General features: G+C 37.4%; 1 protein-coding gene across 1 annotated transcript in view; it reads right to left on the reverse strand.

The window, feature by feature from the left end:
- The window catches only part of ZBTB25 (zinc finger and BTB domain containing 25), a 44843-nt gene that overhangs the window by 14575 nt on the left and 16075 nt on the right, over nucleotides 1-14193 (reverse strand). Inside the window, exons 2-3 of the transcript XR_008200017.1 lie at nucleotides 10019-10053; nucleotides 5011-5074 (exon numbers count right to left, since the gene is read on the reverse strand). The gene's annotated coding sequence lies outside the window, so the exon portion shown is untranslated. The remainder of the gene's footprint in view (nucleotides 1-5010; nucleotides 5075-10018; nucleotides 10054-14193) is intronic.

Raw genomic sequence — 14193 nt, forward strand, 5'->3', positions numbered from 1 at the left:
CATTGAGTCGGTGATGCCATCCAACCATCTCATCCTCTGTCATCCCTTTCTCCTCCTGCCCTCAATCTTTCCCAGCATCAGGGTCTTTTCAAATGAGTCAGCTCTTCGCATCAGGTGGCCAAAGTATTGGAGTTTCAGCTTCAACATCAGCCCTTCCAATGAATATTCAGGACTGATTTCCTCTAGGAATGGACTGGTTGGATTGTGATTTATTAGGAAATCACAATAATTTAATGAAAATATTACTCATGCTTGCTCAAGAATGAGCCAAACACATAGCTGAATAGAAAGTGGAAAGTTATTACTAAAGTACATTATATTTTAAATGCTAGTATTCCTTCATTGTGCCTATGTGTTGAGAGACACCAGTAAACATTTTACATGAATATTAAAAATTTACTTTTTCATCAGTACTTAGTCCAGCTAATCCCTTACACAAAAAAATGAACTTAATATAGCAAGAAGGGCTAGTGTTTTATTTATTTAAATCATTGATCTCAGTGATAGCCATATTTTTTGAAAAAAGTAATTGTTTCAACCTTTCCTTGTGTGAAATGGCCATAAGACTGCAATACACTCCCTACCTCACAGGTCAGGGTTCACATTGTACAGTCCGCTATTGAGTAACAGTGTCACTCTGAAAGTAGATGAAATAGCAAAGAAGTTTCACTTGAGTTGTAAGGTACTTGTTAAAGGTATTCGTATGTTCTTAAAGAAAAGAATGTACGTTAGATGATTTAAAACGATCTGGTGACTTCCTGCATTATTTATGGATTGCATACAGAAAGTATGTGCTAATTTGTCCCTTAGAATCTAGTTTCTTCCTTTAAGTACCTATTGAGACCTCTGGCAGAAAATGTGACTTTGGAACTGAACCAGATAACAGATATTATTAGCAAGATTCTTTGTTGAAGTGTAAAAGTATTTCCCCAGGTTTTCCTCCCTTCATGCTTATAACCTTGTGGGGAGGGGAGCGCAGGGAAGGAAACTACCAGTCCTTCAGTTTAGCAAGATGAAAAGTGGATCTTTCAAAACATCCAAGAGATCAATTTCTTTTAATTATATAATTCTTAAACAAAAGACTGCTAAGTCATCCTCCCTAAAAATACTTTTTAATTCACTATATGTGGTGCTAATGGACTTGGACAGCTACCAGCAACTACATATTTAAAAGTGAGCAATTTTTTAAAAAACTGACTAAAGTTGGTGCGTTTTACAGTTTTGAAGAATCCTGCCTTCATTTACTGCAAGGATGGCTCAAGCCAATATACTTAATTGTAAGTTTTTAGTAATTTCTCATGAATGAGCAAAAAGTATAGCACTTACATTTACTGAAAATATTTTCAAGTGTTTAGGTATATTTATTTGGGAGTTTTAAAAACATGTGAGATAAATATGTGTAATGAATATTTTTTAAGACTAAGTAGTCCTAGGTTTCTATTGTTTTTTTTCCCTTTGTGGTGTAATACATATTTGGTTAGAATGTATTATAATTGAGTGTTTTTGTGATGAAATGTGTACTTTATTTGCATTCATTCTTAAATGGTTTCTCCTCAATCTTTTCTATTGAGAATATCTGGTGAATTAAGTAAGTAGGATTCCAGTTTGAAAAAGGAATCCAGAAATGCACTGGTCTCAATCTGATTATTCTGCTACATGGCCAAATTCTACTACTGTGAATTCTAAGATGATGTAAATTGTTTTGCTCTTATAGAAATAATCAAGAATCAGATGACTTAGGAGTCTTTCATAAAATATTTTTTATTTTAAGCAATTTGACCTTATATGTAAGACATGAAGTGAATGTAAATAGGTTCTTATTCAATTCACATCCACTTGATAGTATTAAAATATCACAAAATGCAATTTAATAACACATTAATTTTCCTTTAAATTTGCTGTGGTATAAATGCTTTTAATGAATATTCATCAATTAGCTGGGATTCAGTTTCTCTTGAACTCAGAATTTTACAAGGCTAGTTGGTTTATCAGATGATTTTTCAGCACATTATATTCCCCCTTTTGAGAGTTGTGTTATTCACAACTTTTTTTTGCTTTACAACAAGAATAAGAAAATCCTCCTCTATTTTGTGTAGCACTAGCCACTTAACATTTTCTCAAAGTACTTTATAGGGTATAAAAATAGTCCCTGGTAACATTTAAGTAAAGGCAGCAGGAAACAAAAGAACATTCAAGTAGAAATTAGGTTCCCTGCCACCTCCTCCACCTCAAAGAACAATAAGCATGTGGCACAAATGGAGTTCTTCAGAAAACTGTCTGCATAATTTTCTTTGAAGATAATCTATTTGACAGCACGAAGTTTGTGATCTTAATTGGTCTACTATTTAGTGAAGCCTTAGACACTCGATTGATGTATTTTTGAGAGAATATGTTATTTCACCAGTATGTGTGACTCACCTTCCTGCTAAAGGCTTTTAGAAATACAGATTGTGAGAGGGCACCAGTCCAATCTGGCTTCTGCAAAAAATCCAGAGTTAACTTCATCTGTAAGTTTCTAACTTCAAGTTGCCTTATTTTTTTATAGTTTAAGAATTAATTTGAAGGGGGGACAGTTTACAGAATTTTTAACATAATTGTTAGGTTTCAGAATCCCATTGTTTGAAAAGATCATTTTAATGTCAACTTTATTCAGATGTGTGAAGTCTGCTTTTTAATTTCACCTAATACTCAATACATTAGGGGTGGACTTCTTTGCTGCCCTTTCTGCATTTTTAAACATGTTTATTTAAGGTTTAGAGTTCTTTAGGTTAAAATTCCTGTGATGTTTTATTGTGTAACTTTCTTATTATACAAAATTCAAATTTTCAGTATATAGTACATTTTATGGTACATTTTTGAAAAGATTATTTTGTAATCCTTAGTTAACAAAAAATGTAACAGAAAGCAACTACTTAAATTTAGGTTGAACTCAATTTATTCAATGTTTTGAGTATGACACATCCCAAACACTGATAAAGGGGACAGGCTGTCTGCCCTTGAAAAGCCCAATCTGGGAAACAGCAGCAACTGAAACTGGGACGGGGTTAAAGAAAGAGCCACAGGGACGCAGCACTGTGATGCACTGCGGGGGAGACGAAAGAGACAGGAATTCATTTTGCCAGGTGTGGGGAGATGGTCATATAAACGCACGGGCAGCTGGTCATATAAATACAGGGGCAGCTTGATAGCATTTGGTTTCTAAGTAGTTTTAAAGTATATTCCTTCTGATTTGTGAACAGGTGCAGAAGAAAAGCCTGCATAATGTTACATATTTATAGTAGTTCTTTGTCTGTAAAAATGTTAATTGGATGAGCTATTATGAAAGCAAAAGTTCTAATTTGTATTTCTCATTAAAATTAGTACTATATTACTGTGGATCAGATGCAAATATTAAAGAAATAATACTCTGTAAAAACGTTTTAATCTGAATTAATGTATGTACTGAATATTAATATAAAATAAATGTTATATTGGTTCATGTTTATTTACCCAGGTCTTTTAAGAGAAACATGGTATAGTACATTAATTTCCTAAAACCATAAAGATCACAGATTGAAACTGAGTTAGCACCATCAAAAGTTTTGCTCTGCTGAGTGTTAGCCAGATTTTATGATGACATGCCTAAAAGAGCCCACCTCCAGGAAAGAGAAAGAAAACACCTTGAACTTGAATTCAATTTCACTGAAATAATTCCACCTAAAGGACAATTCTGATTTTGATGCCATCTATGAACCTGATAGAAGCACTTGTTTTCCTCACCTCTTGCTGTTCTCAAGTTGCTTTTTCTGTATTAAGTGACACATTGTTAATAATCTGTATGGTTACCAAATAACTAAGCAACCTTGATGCAAAAAAAAAAAAGCTTATTCAGAAGGTGCCTGCTAAAGCTGGATGTTTCAAAAGTTCTGTGTTTACTAAGACACCAGTTTTCTTCCCTAAACATTGACAGCCCTGTTTTTCTGAAGCACAGACCAATGACAATAATTAGGCTCTAGAAAAGAATGTGCTTTCCAAACCTTGGGATCAATTTAAAGTTGATAACATCTTAAAAGTCCTAAAACTAAACTTTGTTCTGAAGTAAAATGTCTTGTTAATGTACACTGTACATAGGGTATTTAATATTTCATGCTTTGTGGAATTAAAATTTTTTATTAAGTCACATCTTTCTAACTTAAGAGAATAGTACATAACCTTTTGCAACACTTGTCCTCACAGGCAATTCTGCCCTTTATGCTAAATCTGGAGCCCCCAATCACTTTGTGAAGTACATACCTTTTTTTCCCTGAAGCTTGAGATCATTGGAAGCTAAGTTTCTGAACTTAGGAAAAAGAGTGAATAAATATGAATCTGTACATGAGCACACTCACTATACATTCAGAAAATCCTCAGCAAAGCTGGGCACAGATACCACAAACAGTTAAGAAAAACCTAGGTGAGGGGAGGATGCCTCCTAGGGTGGAAAACTCCTAAACTTAAAACTGTCTCTAACTTATCGTAACAGCAATGGTAGCAGTGTCTAGCAGCTTCTGCATTTTACAAGACCAGATGCACTTTCTTCACAATTTGTTTCATGGCTAGACTCGAATAGGACTTTGGCTTTATCTTGATCTTTGCATGCATGCTAAGTCACTTCAGTCATGTCCAACTCTTTGCAACCCTATGGACTGTAGCCTGCCAGGCTCCTCTGTCTATGGGGATTCTCCAGGCAAGAATACTGGAGTGGGTTGCCGAGTGCTTCTTCAGGGGATCTTCCCAACCCAGGGACTGAACCCAATGTCTCTTACATCTCCTGCATTGGTAGGCAGGTTCTTTACCACTAGCACCACCTGGGAAGGTCTATCTTGATCTTTATGACAGTGCAATTCTGGGGAAGGGATTAAACCTTTCCTATACTTTTCTCAGCTATAACTGTGGCCAAAAAAACAGGTCTTCCAATTTTGTACTCCTGGGAGATGTTTGTGCATGCTCAGTCATGTCCCATTCTTGGCAACTCCACGGACTATAGCCTACCAGGTTCTTCTATCCATAGCATCTTCCTGGCAAGAATACTGGAGTGGATAGCCATTTCTTCCTCCTAGGAGTGACAAAAGCAGGTGCAGTCATTTGTATACTTGTCACTTGTATACTCAAACCTTTGAATCCCAAATCCATATTGTATCTGCAGGTCACAGGAAGGTCTGGTCAGTACAGTGACAAGTGGGCCTCTGGACCACATCTGTGATCAGTCACAGTCATGACTAATGCAGCTACAGGTGTGTATGCTCAAGTCAATCAAATATCTTCATATATAAATTACAATGCAGAGGTTCCATGTGGAACAGGATAAAAACAGAGAGTATCACCTCTCCTTTAAACAGGCCAACTGAAACTAGTGTTTCTATCTCCCTAATCAGAATGACTAGTTGTCCTCTGTATAAAGCTGAGATGCACCAAATGCCAAAATAATCGGTCACTCACAATTCAATTCAGGTGAAAAACTCAACCTGTTTTTGATTTTTTATCCAGATGTGCCACAGCCTCATCAGCAATTTGTCTGATTTCAGAGTGAATTTCAGAATCACCTTTTTAGTTTCATGAGTTTTTCTCTGTACTCTTAATGTCTGCTGCTAAGTCACTTCAGTCGTGTCCGACTCTGTGTGACCCCATAGACGGCAGCCCACCAGGCTCCCCCGCCCCTGGGATTCTCCAGGCAAGAACACTGGAGTGGGTTGCCATTTCCTTCTCCAATGCATGAAAGTGAAAAGTGAAAGTGAAGTCGCTCAGTCGTGTCCGACTCTTAGCGACCCCATGGACTGCAGCCCGCCAGGCTCCTCCATCCATGGCATTTTCCAGGCCAGAGTACTGAAGTGGGGTGCCATTGCCTTCTCCAACTCTTAATGTCTAGATGGTGGTTTTTTTTGACCCGTGGAAGGATTAATAGTGAATGATAATCATTATGGCTCATTAAACTTTTCTATATTTATCTGGGTGGTCTTAATCTTTTCTTCATTAAGGTGTAATTTACATACAGTAAAATCCACCCTGTTCTACAGGTGCACAGTTCTACAAATTTTAACAGACACATGGTTGAGTCACCTAGGGAGTATTCATTTTTTCTTCATTGTTCTTTATACCACCTGTGTATTTTAATTTCCTGGCTACACAAGTGAAAACTGTCACTTGCTGCAGAAATTCAAAACAAGGGCTTCTTAAATTCAACATTTAAACCAGGATAAGGAAAGACAGGGCTGCTCCGCACAGCTGTGCAAACTGCAAGCCTAACGCCAGAAGCATGCATTTGGTGAGTGGTGCATGCAATTGTTATTGTAATGGCTCTTAGTGTAATTTGCATGGCTCTACATGGTGGGTCTAGAAGCTAACCACCAACTGGAGAAATCTGAAAAACTGTAGTTAACAGTGAAACAGGAGACGTTCAGCATTTTCTAAAGGTGTTCTCCATTTATATGCCTCTCCTCCCAAATTTTGAAATGCTGTGATAGTGGACAGGTACCACTGAGCTCACAGCATGGACTGTGTGCACATATGTAAAAGAAGGGCAGTGTGGGAAATGAGAACTGGTCCAGTAAAAAAAAACCTTTTTGAGAGGCACTCCACTGGAAACTTTGGTCTGCATTTCAAAACCTTTTATCTCTGCAAATGTTGCATCCTTTTCCTAAAGAACCACACCATAGGTTCTTTAGATTTTCCTCCCTACAAGGCACTTGGTACAAATGCCAGTTATCAAAAAAACGATTTTTTAAAAATTAGATACTTAACCTACATATGGTTTGGACCAAGTACCATATGGCTTCCCTTACAGAAAAATGTGGCAGAGCTAAATTCATAAGATCTCATTCCTCAAGGGCCTGTTTGGTCCACAAGAATCTAACATGAACCTTCTCGAAAGTAATAACATAGATCATACAACAGGTGACTTCAGATGATGAAGGCCTCCTTCTTGCACAAGCCTCTTCTCCACTTCCCAACAGAGCCAGGACCAGCTGTACAGAGCAGCCCTCCCATAGCACTGATATTCCTTCAGATTTCTGACATGAAAGGACACCAAGGATTTCTAGCAGCTTAAAGGAAGATCTTTTATTTCCATTATTTTGATACAAGTTGTTTCAACAGAAAAGTTTCAACATTATATAAATAAACACTGGAAGAGAATTCATCTGGGAGGAAGCAGGTTCATTGTCCAAGCTGGTTAATCAGTTGTAAAATAAATGTAAGAGAAGTATTTAGCGATGAGGCACAAAGCCCGAGGATAATAGTACTACTGCAAGCAAAGTCGGTGGAGAGCAAAGGGTAGCCTGCATTCACTCAGCACTGGAAGGCACAAGAACTCTATGAGAGAACTGCTCAGCCTACTCAGAGAATGAAACTGGCTGGAAGGAAGCAAATGAAGATGGAAAAAGAACACCAGCTTAGAAAGTCAGTTGTTAAATCACAGTTGAAAGAAAAAGTAAGTTCCAGAAAATAATATACAGGCTAACCTCACGCTGTGCATATGAAGGAAAGAAACAAAAGGTAAGAAACTAGGGAGTATTTACTCATATGTCCCTGGATTTATCTACTAACCCATCAGAACACTAAAAACTGAGTTTGATGCCTGATAAAAGGAACAAATGTGATTGAGACTAAAATGCCTAAGGCTTAATGGTAAAGAATCTGCTTGCTATGCAGGAGACCCGGGTTGGGACGATCCCCTGGAGAAGGAAATGGCAACCCACTCCAGTCTTCTTGCTTAAGAGAATTCTATGGACCGAGGAGCCTGGTGGGCTACAGTCCATGGGATCACAGAGTCATACACGACTGAGCGAACAACACTTTCACTTAAAGACTTACAAGCATCCTCAGAAATTCTTGATATAAGAAGCATACTAAATGATATTTTCAAGTTATCTGCTGCTAATACAGGTAAATTGGGAGCATCTTGATCAAAGCAGGATGTCAACATATTTCCTAATATATTATGGAATCCTAATACATTACCTATTATGGAATGCTAGGAAGCTTCTCATTAATCATGACTCTATAAAGTGAGACAAAATCCCAAAGAAGCTAAGTACCAAATAAATGTGATTTAAACAAATAGTGATGCCAAATTTAAGCATAAAGTTCAGTTCAGTCGCTCAGTCATGTCCGACTCTTTGCGACTGCAGCATACCAGGCTTCCCTGTCCTTCACCATCTCCTGGAGTTTGCTGAAACTCATGTCCATGGAGTCAGTGATGCCATCCAACCCATCTCATCCTCTGTTGTCCCCTTCTCCTCCTGCCTTCTGTCTTTCCCAGCATCAAGGTCTTTTCCAATGAGTCAGTTCTTTGCATCAGGTGGCCAAAGTATTGGAGTTTCAGCTTCAGCATCAGTCCTCCCAATGAATATTCAGGGCTGATTTCCTTTAGGATGGACTGGTTGGATCTCCCTGCAGTCCAAGGGACTCTCAAGAGTCTTCTCCAACATGACAGTTCAAAAGCATCAATTCTTCGGCGCTCATCTTTGTTTACAGTCCAACTCTCACGTTCATACATGACTCCCAGAAAAACCACAGCTCTGACTAGAGGGACCTTTATCAGCCTAGTCAAAGCTATGTGAAAGACTTTTAAAAGGTACACTGGTGCCACCTTTTGGCCAAATTAAATATTTATACAAATTACAACTTATCACATTTTAATTTCACAGAGAACTTACTAGGGACACAATTGTTTTTCAAAGATTATATGAGTAGATTTTAGACTGTCCTGTTGCTTAATACATCTACAATTTTTAATAATCACATTTTTATCTTTGAAAAGATGGGATAAAGTTAATACAAATAGAAATTTAATTCTTGGCACCACTGACATTTTGGCTGGACAATTCTTTGTTGTGGGGGCTATACTCTGTGCTGTAGGATGTTCAGAGTACCCCTGATTTATCTACCCACTAGATGCCAGCAGCAACCTTCTTCTAGCCCCACCAAGTTGTGACAAATCCCTCCACACTGCTAAATGTCACCATGGTGAGGGGGGATCACCCAGTGTGATAATTAACTTCATGTGTCAGCTTGACAGGGCCACAGTATACCCAGAAATTTGGTCAAACATTATTATTGGTGTGTCTCTGTTTATGAATGAGTTAACATTTGATTCAGTAGACTGAGTGAAGATTTCCTCTCTCATGTGAGTAGACCTCGTACAATCAACTGAAGGCCTGAACTGAACAAAAAGGCTGACTCTCCTGAGAATAATGGAACTTCGGCCAATTAGCTGGGACAGTGGTCTTTTCCTGCCTTTATGAGTCTCAAGCTGTAAAGTTTGGACTGGAACTACCTCACCCACTTCCCTGGGTCTCCAGCCTGCCACCTGCAGACTTGGGACTTGGCCTCCATATTTGCATAAGCCATTTATAATCAACCAGTCAATCAATCTCTTTCTCTCCCTTTCTCCCTCTCTCACAAACACAGACACATACACATTCACCCACAGTGTGGTTCTGTTTCTCTGCTGCTGCTAAGTCGCTTCAGTTGCGTCTGACTCTGTGCAACCCCATAGACAGCAGTCCACCAGGCTCCCCCGTCCCTGGGATTCTCCAGGCAAGAACACTGGAGTGGGTTGCCATTTCCTTCTCCAATGCATGAAAGTGAAAAGTGAAAGTGAAGTCGCTCAGTCGTGTCCGACTCCTAGCGACCCCATGGACTGCAGCCCACCAGGCCCCTCTGTCCATGGGATTTTCCAGGCCAGAGTACTAGAGTGGGGTGCCATTGCCTTCTCCGTCTGTTTCTCTGGAGAACCCCAATTAATACATCCTAGCGAAGAATCACTGTTGCAGATTCCGCTACTGGAGGGATAGTAAAAAGGGAAGAAAGAAAGGAGCAAAGCAAGAAACTTCCAGGAAATTACTAGATACTATCTTTCTTTCCAGAGATGGCAGCTGGGAAGCACTTGATGAGGACACAACTTTTCTATTAACACAGATTATTGTTGACAAGAATTGGACCCACTGATGCATTTTTTTGCATCACACATCCAAAATGTTACCTGATACAGACTACTTACCTCAACACTAGGAAGACAACGTTTGGCAGACACTGCTGTAAAATAAGAACACATTCTATAAGCTGAGCTAATAAAAAGTTTTGTTTATGATCAAGCCACATTAATTTATTTGTCATGATAAAATACATGAAATTCACTGTTTTCATTCCAAATGGAGAATACAAGACTTCCTGAAAGAATATTTCTGAAGCAAACTCACAATACATTAGGTGGAAGAGCTTAAGCATACAATGTATTACTGATTTCCGTCTCCTGCATGATACGTTACTTTGTGTTAGGAGTACTTTGACGATTTCTTCAGGGGCCTTTTCGTTGTACAGGTTTCGGGTTTTTTTTGCCTGTGCCACACAGCTTGTGGGATCTTAGTTCCCCAACTAGGGATCAAGCCCAGGCCCTCAGCAGTGAAAGCGCAGAGTCCTAACCACTGGACAACCAGGAAATCTCCCTTTTCCTTTTTTTTTTAGGTCCAAGTTTCTTTGAAAGAATTTTAAGCTGATATTTGATTTAACCTGACTAAATGACTATTTGGCATAAAACAGAAGAGTTGATGACAGTCCATCAATTGCACTGGAACAATATCTACTAAGTAATCAAGTGTGGACAGATACACACTGAAGCACAAAGGATTCTTCAGGTCTTGAAGACAAAAATCACAGTTTGTAATTCCTTACATTTAAGACAGACAGGCTAAGGACTGTATAATCTCACCAGTCTTCAACCATACAAATACAGAAATACAGCAAAGAATAATAATTTACAGATTTCATTCTTAGGAATTTAAAAATTAATTATAATAAAATACCACAGAACTACATTTAGTTTAAAACATACAAAGATACAAGTTACCTTATGAAATTTCTTCATATTGCCTATTTTTTACCTCAATTAGACAAAAAATGGATACTTCTCAAGGATCTGAGTTACAACATCAGGAATTCACCTGTGCAAATAAACATCAATGGAATTATACATTTTCCAGACTATCTTTTCCCCTGATTAATAAGTATTTCCTTCAGTTTTAAGTGAAGCCTTTTCCAATACTATTTTGATAGGACATAGTAAATTACTATGTTATTATCCCTACTCTAGTCCCTGTCTCTACCTACTTTTTAGGTGATCTACATCAAAGAAATGAAAAGGGTATTTTCTCCACTGTTTTTGTTTCCTTTCCTATATATAAACAATATGTTTGGGGGAACTTTCAATAACATTGAACTTGGAAAGTTTTCATTCCCAGTAATACCAAAGAATTACTATCTTTCTTGTTAAAGGTTAAAAAGAAATACTTAGGATTAAACGAAGGTAGAGTAGGAATTCTAGCAACTCTGCTGTTTCTAGAGTGTTTGTAAAAAGTAAAAATTTTGCCAATTAATTATTGAGTATTAAATAGTACACGACCGCTTCTGAAGACATTCTAGAATTTATGAGTTGGAATACTAAAGTTAAAGGTTTAGCTACATAAAAATGCAGAATGTAATTTTCTTTATATGGTTGGTTTTCTTAAGTCTTTACTGAATTCGTTACAGTACAGCTTTTGTTTTTATGTTTTGGTTTCTTGACCCATGAGGTATGTGGGATCTTAACCCCCTGCATTGGGAAGTGAAGTCTTAACCACTGGACCGCTGGAGAAGTCCCTATATGGTTGGTTTTTATCAATAATACTGATATAACTTACCACAGTTTTAAAACAAATCCTCACAACACCCCTGTGAGGTAGGGATTGCTTTCACACATTTTACAGATGGGAAAGTGAATAATAATCCAGAGAAAGAAATAATAATTTCAAGAGATAAATCCAGAAATGTTGGTTTTCTTATAAGGCAGACTGCACTTATCAGATACTGAGTTTAACAAGATGCTAACAAGAACAAATACTGTTTCAGTTTTCCTCCAGAAAAAAAGTGTTATGTGGGATCTAGGAAAAAGGGAAAATTCTAAGCGGATCCAAAGAGGAAATGTCTGTTTAGGACTTGCCTGATCCACTAAGGAGCGCGCAGCATTTCCAGTTTTAAGAGTTCGACAATCATCATGCAGACCACGCTATATGGCTAAGATGACAGCTCCGTTTCATAAACGATGTAGTCAAAATTAAAGTGTTTGGCTGGAGGAACCTTTTTATACAAGGTAGATTTTCTTAGGAATCATGTCTTTAAAAATACTCAGGGCACAATATTAGTTATAAAATAATTTTTACAATATTCTTGTTGAACAAATGAAAAAGATAAAACTGGAATCATTCTCCATACCACTACTCACTGGCTCTCTGGAACCCAGGTTTGGGGATTTTTTCCTATAAAATGCAGTATTCATTTTCCCACTTCCTAATACAGACATAATACTATGAAGATGAAGGAAAGAATACTTGCTTTGAATTCCTAATATTAAAAGGAACCCTATGACTAAGAATAAAAATACAGTTAATCACTCCTTCCTTAACACTCAACAAAGTAGATAAATGTCTGCTTTAAGTTAATGTTGTCTATTATGGATAGTCAGCCAAAAGCAAACTCTTGCCTCATCCAGATTTTGCCTTGAACTGCTGTCCTACCCACAACTCATATGCACCCTAAATCCCACCCTTTAAGCTATACATACTTTTTGTGTCAAGGACCAATGACTGAGCAAGTAGGAAAGAAAACAGAACAGAAAAATCAAGAAAATTTTTATCTAAACAAGAAAAAATAAAATTTTTACTTGAAGGAGGCTAGGGAATATATCCAGAATAGCCTAAGATACATGAAATCAATGTTAATATTTGTGTTCACCTTATGTGATGAAGTCATTGAGGACAGCAAAAGTTTGAATAACTGCTGAAATGCTGTAAGAATATGATTAGATGAAATTCTGATACTAAAGAGCAATACATTTGTTTTGACTACTGACTGATACAATTGACTCTGTATCAATAGCTACTTAGATTTTGTTCTTAGCACGTTAATCCTGACCCCATGAGGCTTCACATCCTTGTCTAGGACAGAAGTTCAACCACCTTAGATAATGCCCATTGGTTTTCTTCATTCACTTCTTAAGAAAAACTTACTTCATAATCTACCTGAACTCACTGATAACTCAGAGAAATCACTGCACCCTTAAAATGAGATGGATTTCTCTCTGAGCTGCTTCCTGACTAAACTCAGACACTTAAGGAACTCTGAAGTGTGCAGTCATCAGGGAGATTAAGGAGTTTTTGTATCCAATTAAATTCTAAGCTGTAGAAACCAAATTTATTAAATTTACTAAAATACTTGTGAGAGTTAGAATTTAACAGGGGAACATACAAAAAAGACGAGGGTGTTCTAAAGCCTCTCTTTGGTTATTCTTGACTATCTAGGATTTAAAATTTAAACATATCAGAAACAATTTAGATCTATCCTCTGTGGTGAAGTTTGACCAGCTTTTTCCCAGCGACACACAGCAGAAGAATCTGTCATTCGGTCCATCAGTTTTAATTTTCTGGAGTATTAGCTTTGTAAGTTTCACTATTAGAAAGGGGAATTAAGTTGACTCACAGAGGGAAGGCTGGTCATGATTTTTAAACATAGTTCTAGTACACTGACTGTATTTACTCTGCTGGTTTTATGTACCAGAAAAAATGAAAACTGTGCCACTGAAAAAGTACCTTTTCAGGTTTTTGTTAGAAAATTAATGTCTGAGAGGGGGGTTCAGGATGGGGAACACGTGTACACCTGCGGCGGATTCATGTTGATGTATGACAAAACCGATACAATATTGTAAAGTAATTAGCCTCCAATTAAAATAAATAAATTTATATTAAAAAAATAAATTCCTTAGCTAAAAAGGGAGAAAAAAAGGAAATTAATGTCAACTCAAACAGCCTATAAAATCTTCTGATACTATGGATGGAAGTATGGATAATTTGTATTCTATCATTTTCCTCTTAAGCTCATATAAACCTCTTGTCATATAAATCTCAAACTGCTCTTAATTTAAGAAAACACTAGAGTAAGGTAACACCACCAGGGTGTCAGTCCACACAGATCTGTCTGAACTGCTGTCTCTAACACTGGAGGCATCTACGCTTACCTACGTGTATGTATCTTACTGACTCTCTAAGTTTTTGTGTGTTTCTGACTCCTTTTCTGTCTTTTAAATAAAATACTTTTTATTGAAAATGAGGTATGCTCAATGTTAAATAAAGTCACATAATGGCAACC

The sequence above is a fragment of the Budorcas taxicolor genome, chromosome 10 (assembly GCF_023091745.1).
Source record: "Budorcas taxicolor isolate Tak-1 chromosome 10, Takin1.1, whole genome shotgun sequence".
NCBI lineage: Eukaryota > Metazoa > Chordata > Mammalia > Artiodactyla > Bovidae > Budorcas > Budorcas taxicolor.